Source organism: Chenopodium album, chromosome 11, assembly GCF_948465745.1.
Source record: "Chenopodium album chromosome 11, dcCheAlbu1.1, whole genome shotgun sequence".
NCBI lineage: Eukaryota > Viridiplantae > Streptophyta > Magnoliopsida > Caryophyllales > Amaranthaceae > Chenopodium > Chenopodium album.
In genome coordinates, this window is record NC_137844.1 from 19680535 (window position 1) to 19690318 (window position 9784).

A 9784-nucleotide genomic window follows, 5' to 3' on the forward strand; every position below is an offset into this window, starting at 1 on the left:
CTAGAATTGCAGTACCAAACTTCAATTTGGAAACAATAATAAACAAAAACACTACAACTACACAAAACGCAACATAAATCAAATATTCTATTGTTAAACATTCAACCAACACACAAGCTTAAACAGCAGCAAATTTCACATCAAACGAACCCTAATTCCAAGTTTCGATTTTTATTGCAATTTCTTTTCTTAAACATGAATTAACACACATAAAAACCATAATTACATGTCGTAATTGGGTATAATTGCTCATTAAACAAAAAAAATGCACAAATTAAACACGATTTTAGGGTTACTTGGCCTCTGTTTGCTAACGTCAACAACTTCAATGTCATCAACTGGGCTGTTCCTTTCCTCAAATGGAAACCCTAGAACGCAATTAGTCCTTCCCTCTGCGATTTTTGGGAAATCTAGAGTAGTAAAATGGGTCGTAATTGGGGGGAAAGTGAAGACAGAGAGGTATTAATGGCAGAAGTTTAATTTTGGCAGGGGGAAGTGGTTGGGAGAAGATGCTGACTGGACATCATTTTAGGAGAGATTTGGTCTTAAAAGTCAATATGTAGGTTTGTTGACTATTTGTTCACTTCCTTAGCAGGTTACCAGTTTTTTGTTTTGAAGAAAGATAACCCACCTTAAAGTTGGGATTATTGAGGAATAATCCAAAGTTGGGATTAATGAAAGTAAACGGGTGAAAGTTGGGATTAATAAAGTGTATTTTTCCTTTAAAAAATGAAACAATTATATAAAGCATACTAATAAATGGACTCCTACATTGAAAATGTATTGGGCAATGTTGATTAAACAGGTATTATATCATAATTTTGATGAAAATTAAAAACTATAAAATTACAAATATTTTTGTATAGGGTACATAAATCTTATTTATATTCATTCATTTTTTTTATATGTACAAATTATAAAAATAAATTTTATATAAACCATTTATTGCACGGGTTTTAACCTAATGTATAATATAAAGTATAGCAGTGGTAATATGTTTAATTGTTAGTGGGAGAGAGAAACAATTTAAAAAAATTAAGTAGAGTAAAGGTTGGTATGAGAGAGAAATCACAAAATATTTATGCTAGTTGGGTCAAAGAAATAGAGAAATTTTAAAATAGTAGTAAGACCCTGTTCACTTCACATTAAAAAAAATAATATTCGGTAAAAATAATTTCAATTTAGTTAAAAAAAAATTTAGTTCAACAAAATAATTTCAATTCAGTTAAAATCAGTAACTTCAAAGAAGAAATATAATATAAAAATTAAATCAGTAAATAATTTCAGTTAAGTAAAAATATTTTCAGTTCAGTAAAATTAATTTCAATTCAGCTAAAATAAGGCGAATTGAACGGGGCCTAAGTCTTTACCAAATGGAGAAGTGTTGCAAATATTGTGAAACGGAGGAGTAATTTAGGTTTTGTGCAATGCACTACTTTTACTAAATTTTTCTAAAGAATTGCAAAGTTATTTTAGTCCAACCATTATTCATAAATTTTTTTAAAAAATATTGTATATGATGAAATCAAATAACTTATACTACCTCTGATATTTTTAGTTGCAACTTTGGAATATTTTATATCTCTCAAATAATACCCAAAATTTGCAACTAAAAAAAATCGGAGGTAGTATATTATTTAATAGTCATGTAGCACATCACTTAATTTATACATATATATATATATATATGCAAACACGAATTGACATGACCTATAACAATCATATTAAGATTAGATGAAATCGGATATAGTATCATGAGATGTGAATATGAACTAATTAATACATACTAATAAATAGGCTTTGTGGGCGATTTTCGTAAATAATGTTAAAAGATAACAAAATTCCCTAAATACGCTACATTTTATTAAAATTCCGGACGTATCGTCCACGTCATCAACTTGATTTTGCCCTGTTTAAAAGTGAACAATTAGCGGTTTCTAATAATATTAAACCGCTAATTGAATTAGCGGTTTCTTATAGTGTAAAACCGCTAATTGAATTTGCGGTAAACCGCTAATTCAATTAGCGGTTTTGTATTGTAGGAAGCAGCGGTTTTGTTTAAATGAAACTTTATATACTCAATTTTTCCAACCTGCATTATACATGTTATACTTGTAAAAGCAATACCAAAACAATTCCATGCACTTTACAAACACAATCCAAAAAATTTAATTCATATGTACATTACTCGTCCATGTTACACAATTGTTTTACAAAAAACCAAAAAACTACACATTCCCAAAACTTAAGAATTCATCTTCTTCGGAAATTGTTGTGGGATAGCGGGAAGAAGAGCAATCCTTTCGTCTCTTGTACATGCGCCTGATCAAGGGAGGAGATGTAACTGTTGCAGTAGTTGGAGCAGTGAATGAAGACATAGTAGAGTGAGGACAAGGAGATAAAATAGTAGTAGTGCTAGTAGTACTAGTAGAAGATGGAGATGTAGTGCTAGGAGGAGTAGTAGATGGAGTAGTAACACTAGGACGAGGAATGCTAGAGGATGGAGTAGTCGTGGTAGGAGGAGGAAGCCTAGGGGAACAATGTGTATGTGGTGGTTGAAAAGCACTAGTTTGTGGGGCATGGTGAGTGGGTGGTCTCATTGGTCGAAGGGATATGCTTATATGTGAGGTGGATGTGCTGACTGTAGATTGAGACATAAATAAATCATATTGTTGCAGGATGTGTGCTTGCCCAACTCTGAATAAGGTTTCCATGCAAGATGAACTCAAATTACGTAACATATCCATAGTAAAGGAAAGGGCCAACTCTGGTGACAACTCACGAGCAGACTCCATAGTTCGAGTGCATCTTCTTACAACATCAACTAATGCATGTGACTAAAAAAACCAAAAAAATTAAAAAAATAAAATTAGGCATAATAATATTAAAACCAACTATTCATCAATAGAATTTATTATATGTAAAAGAAAAAGTGGTAAAATGAGGCTATATTATTACCAACAAAATGTCAAAGTACGATGGCTGGTAATGGGTGGAGGGGCGTGGAAGTGTAGGAGAAGTCATGAGGAGTCTAGTGATGCGATTATATCACGCCATGTAATCCTCCATGATCTCACGACTACCTATGAAGGGGGTGCCTATGACAATCGTGCTCTCACAACGACCCCACTCCTCCACATATGTACGATGCAAGGCCTCATAGTTCTTGTTTTTACCCCGTCGATCCACACAATGAAGAGCAACTCTCGTGTCACAAGCATTAGGAATTGTCTGTTCCATTCCAAATTGGCACAGAACTCGATCTGGGAGGTGGTACTCGACAATGTCAAAGCAAATCAATGGAGTAACTGAGCGCCATACATGTGTGTCAGATCGACATACTTCGGGTAGTAACTCAAGTACCGTTTCGGTATATGGCTGCCAAGTCATCTACATTCAAAGAAAACAAAACAACCACAAACTATAATGATCAATTGGACTGCCACCGTATATATATATATATATATATATATATATATATATATATATATATATATATATATATATATATATATATATATATATATATATATATATATATATATATATATATATATATATAACCACAAGTAATAATGTACCATTAAATGAATATCAATTGACTGCCACCCTACATATCACCCATCTAACATAACAAACTCTTGTACTTTCATCTTGTAATATACTAGTATTTTTCAGAGTTGGAGAGTAATAGTACTAGTACTACATCTTTTTAAAAAATTAAGCTTATAATCAGCTTATTACAACTATTCTTGTCCATATTTGCAACTGTAAAACTTGTTGATGTTTAGACCTTGAAGAAAGTCTGACATTTTTGATTTGATGTTTAGCTTCTTTGATTACACATGTTAGTTGCCTGATTGTCCTATTCTGTATGTTCTAATTCTTGGTATAAGGGGATGTGAGCAGATTTAGTAAAATGAATCTAAAATATTCAATACACAACTAATAATCTAGGGGAATTCACTAAGCACAACAACCAACCAAATAACTAACAAACAATATGAATTTAAATCATTAAGCTTAAAAAAAACTTAATACCTGAGTATCTTTTTTATGGTCAAGTGCGCCCCGGTAGTAAGAGAGTCCACTAGCTTTATGCCCACAGGAAAGGTGAACACGAAGCCAACTAACAATGATCAATTAAAAAAACTATTACTAAAAGTCCAAAGTATTAAAGTTAAATAATTTTAGGAAATATTAAAATGTAGAAATTGTACCTGCATGCTAAATGATCAACTCCATGCCGATGTTGAGAGCCAATAATACATGAATCATCCTGATGAGGATGCTCGGGGTCCTCTTGAGGAGGATCTCGAACCCTAGAAATTTGAGGGCAATCTATGTGAATGGGCTCCCACGACCATAATTGCAAAAGTATTAGTGCACCCCCTACCTCACAGGCCCCTTTATGAGCTGCTCGACATAGTTGTCGATACAAATAAGCAAGTGTGGCACTACCCCAACTGTACCTATCAACATGATCCAAGTCGCGTAGTAATGGGAGGTAGATAAGCTGTACTGCATCACCACTCTTGTCGGCAAAAAGAATGGAGCCCATCAGTGCTAGAATGCAGGCTCTACTATATATGCGGATAGTTACATCATCAGCGTCAGCAGGGGACCCATGAAAGAAGTGTGTCCTCAACCAAGTCAACCTTAATCCTGAAGTGCTGGTTTATCAGTCTGGTTTTCAACCCCTAACAACTCCTCCACTAACTCTGCCCACTTCCCAATACCAGTGCCAGTAACAAGAGCTCCATGAACTCTCAACCCAAACAAAATAGCAACATCCTGTAATGTAACAGTCGCCTCACCAATGGCCAAATGAAAAGTGTGTGTCTCTTGCCTCCATCTCTCAATCAACGCCGTAAGTAAAGGTCTATCTAACTCTAATCCACCACCTACCAACCTATGTACACCATAGAACCCAACTAACTTAACATAATTCTCAAACCCATCATCTATCACCCACTCTCCTAAACTAAACACGTGCTCCCTACATGATATAATCTTATCCTGACCTCCCCTCCAAACGTCCTCACTCCTATGCTCCTCCTGCAACGTTAGAACTAAACAGTCAAGAGGGCCAGGACTGATCACCGGTTCCATGGGACCTGCAACATAAGATCATACATAAAATTAATAAAGTGTTGCAACATGAAAGACAAGGTCTATATGTTAAAGACATAAAAGACAAGTTCTAAAGCAGAATATTAATTATTACCCCGATGATCCGACACTACCCCTAGATGAACAAGTTGCCTTATTATGGCCTGTTTTTCGACAATTGCTGCATGCTTTCACATTTTTACGAACTTTGGAATCCATTTCATTATGGTATCGTGTAGACTTAGGACGTCCTACCCCTCGTTGCCTAAAAGCATCAACGACAATTCTGACTCCTGTGTAAGGAGACCAGTAGACAACATCGGGAATGGGATGAAAACTATTCAAATATGTCTGCCTATACTTATATGTGGTAAAGAAAGGATCTACAAAATCGGCATAAGATAAGTTGCGATAACGACACACCGCAAGCACAGGGGAACAAGGCAACTTGTAGATTTTTAATTTGTCACAAGTGCAAGTTTTAGCTCGAAGATTCACAGTGTGTACATTGCCACCTTTACCCTCAGCTCGACCACCACATCTTGTGTTAACATCAAATAAGCCCCTTTCATAGTCAAAAGGGCGAACAGTATGAGCACCAGATTTCACCATGTTCTTCTTAATTATTTTGATGGCCTTCTCAACATAGTCATGACCTTCTTCAAATCTTCTTTTACCCCAACCTCGCCGGGTAACAAAGTAAGAGTTCACTCGATAAAAGGTTATTTGAACAAGGGCAGTTATTGGCAAGCAATGAGCACCTTTCATGACTCCATTGAAAGCTTCTGACATGTTAGTGGTTTTCACACCATATCTATACCCACCATCATGGTGAATTGACCACTGAGTAATTGATATATCCATCAAGTATCGACGAGCTTCAACGTTGAATTCACCAATTTTGTTCAAGTAATAGTCAAACTTCTTTTTTTGCCGAGCATCTACAGCTTTACCAAAAAGGTTCTTCACATAAGCGTTCTTGAACTTAGTGTTGACATTAGAAGCAAGGTGGCGAATACAATATCTATGGTGGGATAGTGGCTCCTCCCAACCACCGCCAACTTCATTCATTGTAGCCAATATACCCTTATGTCTATCAGATATGACGCACAACCCTTCCCTCTAAGTGACTGCATGTTGAATGCACTTCATAAACCACCCCCAACTATCACTGTTTTCTTCTTCAACAATAGCAAATGCTAGAGGGAACAATTGAAAATTGGCATCTGTACCCATGGCTATGAGTAATGTTCCCTTATACTTCCCATATAAATGAGTATCATCTATAGTGATAAGGGGATGGCAATGTTTAAAACCATCGATAGAAGGCTTAAATGCCCAAAACACTCGAAAAAAGATATGAACCATGGGATCTTCGTTAGAAGGTATTGTACACATTCCACCACGGTTCCTGGGTTAGACTCTTTAAATGCTTGCATGAACTTGGGCAAATCTTCATAGGATTTCTCCCAATCACCAAAAATGCTTGCAATTGCCTTTTTTTTTGCTAACCATGCTCTCTTGTAGGTGATGGTATAATGAAACCTATCCTTCACAACTTGCACAATCAATCGAATTTTTAAAGAAGGATCGGAACGAATAAGATCTCTTATGATATTACACAAATAATCAGAGGTGATGAGACGATGATCTATCGAATTGATGTCACCAACACAGTTTCTTGCATGGGAACCATTATATCTAACAATTTTGAAAGTAGCAAGACAGGATCCTTGATTGCACGCATCCTCCAAGCACATTTACATTGAATCTTTCTTTTACACTCAACAACATATTTGGTGGGCTCACTCTCCAACACTTTAAATGAATGATTCTTAGCAATGGAATAAGCTTTTAGTTCATCTTTCAATTGCTCCAAAGAATCAAATTGTTGGCCAATGGCAAACTCCCCATCGAAAGTGTTGTTATTGGACCAAGTCCTCCAAGAATCTTGCAAAATCGGATCTAATTCTTCCCCAATGTTAAAATCTTGTGATGGAGCACTATCTCTTATAGCCTTGTTATGAGCATCTTGCGTATCTTCATCTTCATCAACATCAGTATCCATCGCAATGTCAACATCACCAAATAAATCAACATAATTTTGGTTTAAAGAATCAAAGACAACCATGGATGGATCACCATTTGAAGCATCTACATGTGGTGAATGAGTTGGAGAAGTTAGCTCCAACATGTGCTCACTAGCATAGTGTTCATCGGTAAGCATTCTAGTGAATGAACCCATTGCCACAGTTTCATTAGTCAATGGCATGTTTGGAAATTCACTCATTCTAAGATCCATTCATGATATGATTCCAAGTGAGTTTCCATTTCAGTTTGCTTTGGAAATTGATCGATGAACAATTGCATTAAGGTGGATTGTGTTCGAGACACTACTTCCCACATCGCTTTTAAAGCATTGTCACTATCTAATGGAATGCTCACATACGACCCATGCATTATTGGATACTTCATTGACACCTTCGATTCCACATCCATTAAGAGACATCCCATAACTTCATATATCTTAGTCAACACCTCATCGAAATTCATCCGAGAATTTACAAATGCAAATTTCTGCTCTCCTCCTTTGTATGAAATATCACCATTATTATGTATTATTTCTCCTCCCCAATAACAATACAGAGGAAAGTTTGAGAACTCCATGTTCTAAATAACAAATGTTTAATCAACCCATTAATTCATCTAATACAATCAAAACAATGCAACCATACATAGTAATTTCATAAAAAAAAAAAGGCACTGTCAAATTCATAAGCAATTAGAACCATACTATAATGCTTTCAATTTTCTATTTCGATTCAACTACTTTGGTTGTTCAAATTAAAAAATTATGTTAAACAACTAACTTTGTTTTTTCAATTAAAAAAATACTAATAAACAACTAACTTCGTTATTTCAATTAGCGGTTTGAAGTAAACAAGTAAACAAAAAAAAAAAAAAGAGCGAATCAATATTAATCAAGAAGTTTAACAATGTTACACAGACCTAAACTACTATCAATTTTGAATTCAATTAGCATTTACAACATCAATTATACATTTATTTAAAAAAAAAATTAAATTAGGGTAAACTCACCTCTTTAATTGTAGAAACTAATTGTCGCTATTGTGGATGCCACGGTTGGGAGCCGACGTCGACTGATGGTGGTTGTTGTTGCTCGCGTTGAGTAGTGGTGGGCGGTGGTTGCTAACGGCAGCGGTGGCGTGATGGGGACTGCGCCTTTTTTTTTTTTTAACAGCTTTGTTTTTATTTTGTTAGTAATTTTCTGACTTTGCTCGAGTAATTTTGTTAAGGGGTGAAAAATAAACCGCTAATTGAGTTAGCGGTTTAGTTTAATGAACCGCTAATTCAATTAGCGGTTTCTAGCTAATTATTAAAAAAAATAAAAACTAATTCACAATTGATGACGTGGACGGTATGTCCGCAATTTTAATAAATTGTAGCGTATTTAGGGAATTTTTTTATCTTTTGACAGTAATTTAGGTTCTGTGCAATGCACTAGTTTTACTAAATTTTTCTAAAGAATTGCAAAGTTATTTTAGTTCAACCATTATTCATAAATTTTTTTAAAAAATATTGTATACGATGAAATTAAATAACTTATACTACCTCTGATATTTTTTAGTTGCAACTTTGGAATATTTTATATCTCTCAAATAATACCTAAAATTTGCAACTAAAAAAAATCGGAGGTAGTATATTATTTAATAGTCATGTAGCACATCACTTAATTTATACATATATATATGCAAACACGAATTGACATGACCTATAACAATCATATTAAGATTAGATGAAATCGGATATAGTATCATGAGATGTGAATATGAACTAATTAATACATAGTAATAAATAGGCTTTTTTAGAAAATAAGCCCACAAAAAACACAAAAATTTGATTATAACACCACAAATTTTCAAACTTTTATTATCACACCAAAAAAAAAAAAAAAATTCAAAAATTGGATTTCACCACCATTTAATGGTTCCTTGGATGGAATTCGTTAGTGGAGCCCACAAAAGACACGTGTCATTAGCCTATTGGGTAAAAAGAAACCTTAAAACCTAACCAGCTAGTTCCACCACCGACAGCACCTGCTTTAGCCGTCGACTACCTTACCCCAGCCGCCGACACCCCCAGCCCCTACCAAAACCGACGAAATTGACCTTTACTCCCTTCACCGTCCCCGAAAACCACCCCAGGTCGGCCTCACAGCTCCAACAAAACCAACCACGAATTCTCACTGTCACCGAGCAACCCCTGCAACCACCTCCGCCACTACACAAACCCGATTTGCCCCCCTTCGGATCACCACAAATACCGATTTTGTTCGCCTCCACCATGAAATCGATAGATCTGGGGCTTCAAAGGTCGCATTTGGCCTGTTTGAAGGTGATGGGTAATTCCCGGGGTGGTTTTCGGGGAGGGGCGAAGGGGCTAGGTAGTTTTTGCAGGGGTGCTGCGGTGGGTGGGAGTATTTTTCTGGGAGAAGGAAGGTGGAAAGGGACTTGCAGGGGGGCTAATGTTGGTGAGGGCCTGTTGGGCTAGGTTAGGACTACTTTAGGGGTTTTTCTTTTTTTTTTTTGAATTTTTGTTTTTTTTAAACCAATGTCGTATTAACACGTGTCCATCGTGGCTCCCTTTGACG

At 35.7% G+C, this 9784-nt stretch overlaps 1 pseudogene across 1 annotated transcript; it reads right to left on the reverse strand.

The window, feature by feature from the left end:
• Positions 1 to 2188: 2188 nt before the first annotated feature.
• On the reverse strand, positions 2189 to 4561 carry LOC145566419 (serine/threonine-protein phosphatase 7 long form homolog pseudogene; annotated as a pseudogene). Its single transcript, XR_014095416.1, has 4 exons — positions 4221 to 4561; positions 4042 to 4129; positions 2959 to 3390; positions 2189 to 2837 (listed from the first exon to the last, which is right to left on the reverse strand). The product of XR_014095416.1 is annotated as a serine/threonine-protein phosphatase 7 long form homolog pseudogene (transcript).
• Positions 4562 to 9784: the final 5223 nt, after the last annotated feature.